General features: G+C 46.1%; 1 pseudogene; it reads right to left on the bottom strand.

The window, feature by feature from the left end:
* Positions 1-2842: 2842 nt before the first annotated feature.
* On the bottom strand, positions 2843-3292 carry LOC111813076 (annotated as a pseudogene).
* Positions 3293-3599: the final 307 nt, after the last annotated feature.

Here is a 3599-nt window from a genome sequence, read left to right as displayed (position 1 = left end):
TCACGTACTATCCCTGAACTATACTCTCAGCCCTTTGGTGGTAGTTCTTTAGGTCAGGAATTGGCAAGCTTCTCTGCAGAGAACCAGAGAGTAAATGTTTTAGATGGTGCAGGTCATTGTGGGCTCTATGGCCGCTCCCCCGCTACTCCAGGACAAAAGCGTCCGTGTGGAAAATGAATGAGCGTGGCTCCATTCCAATAAAACTTTATATACAAAAACAGCAACAGGTCTGATTTGGCCCCGGGCTACAGTTTGTCAATGGCTGCCTTAGACTGTGGCTGTCAAGAGCACACAAATTATTTGGAAATTTTTTATTATAATTACAGCTTAGTGATCGTGCTGAGACTGTGTCAAGAAAAATACATACTAGTGTCAATGCCCTACAGCCAGAGACTGCTAGAAATACTTCTGTAGTTAAGCAGCCGGATTTATTATTCATTGCCTTGAGGGAGAATACACACCACTGGGAATTGGAGGATGTCTCAGAGGGTATCAGGAAAAACCTGTTAGGATCCGGGCTTGGGTTGAGTGATTTGCAGAAAGGTCTAAAAACACTGAGGGATTGCTCTAGATTAGATGTTGGAAAGTGGGAGTAATTCTCTGACTGGGACTAAATCCCACCAATAGGGAGGGGCAAAGTGTGTATAATTGGTGAGAAATAACAGTCACTTAGTTCACCTAAGGGAATGAATGAGTGTGTTTGTTGGTTTGCGGCCAGCACAGTGACCACGCTGTGGTCTGTGCTTGGACATGGTATGAAGTTGCCAGGCATGGTGGTGCATGCCTATAATTCCAGGCACTCAGGAGGCTGAGGCAGGAGGATCACTGTGAATTCGAGACCAGCCTGGGCTACAAAGTGAGTTCAAGGTCAGCCTGATCTACATAGTGAGACGCTATCTCAAAAAGAGCAAAAGGAGCCGTGCTGGCCCGTCCCCGTCCCCAGGCGCCCTGAGCCAGCTACCAGTCCGGCCATGATGGCACACGCGTGCCTGTAATCCCAGCATGGGGAGGTCGAAAATAGGAGGATCCCTAGGAGCCCGAGCTGTGTAGTGAGACCCTGTATCAAAACACATTTTTTTGTACAGCAATTAACCACTAAGAAGAATATATGCAGTGGTATTTGTTGAAACTGTACTTCCGATTTGATTTGAAACTGTCTCATTGCTGTTTATCAATAAAATTTTGAAAAAAAAACAAACCACATTTTTAAAAAAGACCAAAAGAAAGCAAACAAACAGAAGTACCTTTCCAGGGGCCCAGGAGATGGCTCAGTAGAATAAGCGCTTCCCTGGCAAGTTGCAAGAGCCTGAGTTCAATCTCCGGTTCCACCAAAAAAAAAAAAAAAAAAAAAGAAGTACCTTTCCATTATTGATCTAATATTCCATTGTATTACTAAAATACAAATTAGTCTCAATTTGACCAGTTCAGTGTGCTTCTACCTGCCTCAGCCTCTTGGATGCTGGGATTACAGGCATGTGCCGCCATGCCTGAACTCAGGCCCTTGCGCTTGCCAGGCAAGTGCTTATTCTACGGAGCCATCTCCCCAGCCCTTTTATTGAGGGCTCTCACTTTGTAGTTCAGGCTGGCCTCAAACTCTCAAGGTTCCTCCTGCCTAACTCCCTTCCCCCAGTGTTGGGATTAAAAATATGCGCCATTGTGACCAGTGATTTTATTTTATTTTTTGTTTTATTTTATTTGGAAGCAGTCATTCTGTATAGTCCAAACTGACCTCAAACTCACTATGTAGCCCAGAGTGCCTTGAACACATAGCAACCCTCCTGCTTCAGCCTCCTAAGCACAGGAATTACAAGCATGTGAGACAATGCCTGGCTATCTACCCTCATTTGTGTGTGCCCGTGGGTGAGGCAAATTTACATACCATAACTCAACCCTTTCAGATGCACAACTCAGTGGAATTTAGCACATTCACAATGTTGCACAACCACTCCCTCTAGCTAGTCCTGAAATATTTTCATCATCCCAAATGGAAAACTTGTGCTCATTAAACATTAACTCTTGGGGCCGGGGAGATGGCTCAGTGGAATAAGTGCTTCCCTGGCAAACACAAGGGCCTGAGTTCAATTCCCGGTTCCACACACACACACACAAAAAAAAAAAAAAACCCAAAACATTAACTCTTAAGGCCAGCCAAATAGCTCAGCAGATTAAAGCACATGCTTAGGCAGATGTAGCAGCTGGGGTTCGATCCCCGGCGGCCCTGGGGAACACACTGAGACTGCGATTGAGACTGGGTGTGGTGGCCACAGGCCTGTAATACCAGCTCTTGCCAGCTCTTGGGAGGCTGAACACAGGTGGATCACTACCAGTCCAATCTATGTACTGAGACCCTGTAGACCCTGTACTAAAATACAAAAAATATATAATAATAATTCTTAATTCCCTCCTCCTCATCTTTGATGCCTCTATTCTAATTTTTGCCCCTGTGAATTTGTCTATTCAAAATACTGTATTTCACAGAATTGGAGTCACCCGGCATACTACCTTTTGTGATTGGTTTAATTGACTCTGTGGACTTTTTTTGCATTTTTAAATTTTATTGGAACAATTTATTTTTTTTTCCAAGCTTGCATTCGTTTATTTATTTTCCAAACATTTATGAAACAGGACTAGCACACAGCTGAGCTATGCACAGCCACGAGAGACGCGAGTGCTGGCTAAAGTCAGGAAAACTGCCGCCCTCTTCTCGAGCTCACAGAGCAGCACTACTCCTAAGTGGGCCAGTCCTGTGGCCTGCAAAGGACGGGAGCAAAACCCCAGCGCAACATTCAGAAGACCCGGGTGGAGCCAGGGCCCAGGGCGCTGAGCCTCCCCGACAGTGACCCTACGGCCTGTCCTTCCTGGTGAGCCAGCTCTTTTGCTCCACAGAAATGGGGGGGTCAGGAAGGACCAAATAAAGGCTCTCTTCTGGCTGAGACATCCAGTGATGGAAAAGAAAGAGGCTGGGGAAGGGGACAGGAGTTGCTGCTGATTGACTTGGGAGTGGGCTCTGCCCCGAGGTCCCTTGGGGCTTTAGAGTGCTTTTCTGTTTCGGTTTTTCTTCCTGAAGCTTCTCCTGCTGCCTGAGCTGCCATGCCCGTAACCCAGCATCCACTTCCTGTGACAGCAGGACAACTCGTCATGCAAACTTTTCCCTCTGGGCTTGTCTTCGAAGCTGGCGCTTCACTGGGGGAGCAGGACGGCCATTGGATCACCCGCCTGAGCCGCCATGCTGCGGTGCAGCCCTGGGACACTCCAGAGCAGAGCTCCCAAGGCAGCCATGCTGAGGCAGAGGAGCCGGAAGTGTATTGAAACAATTTAAATGATAACATTCATTATAGGGAGTTTGTACCTATATGTGACATATATATATATATATATATATATATATATATATATATATATATATATATATATTTTTTTTTTTTTTAATTTTATTTATTTATGTGTGTATGTGTGTGTGGCCAGCTCAGCCCACCAGGGGGCGGGGCTGGCTGGCATGTGGTGCTGGGGGATTGAACCGCGGTCCCTGTGCTTTGTCAAGCTTGTTCTAAGTAGGTGCTTTAGACCACTGAGCCATCTCACCAGCTCATGTGACATAT

Source organism: Octodon degus, unplaced genomic scaffold (assembly GCF_000260255.1).
Source record: "Octodon degus isolate 3935 unplaced genomic scaffold, OctDeg1.0 scaffold00163, whole genome shotgun sequence".
NCBI classification, from domain to species: Eukaryota; Metazoa; Chordata; class Mammalia; order Rodentia; family Octodontidae; genus Octodon; species Octodon degus.
Note: the sequence above shows the minus strand (reverse complement) of the source record. Positions and strands in the feature narration are given on the sequence as shown.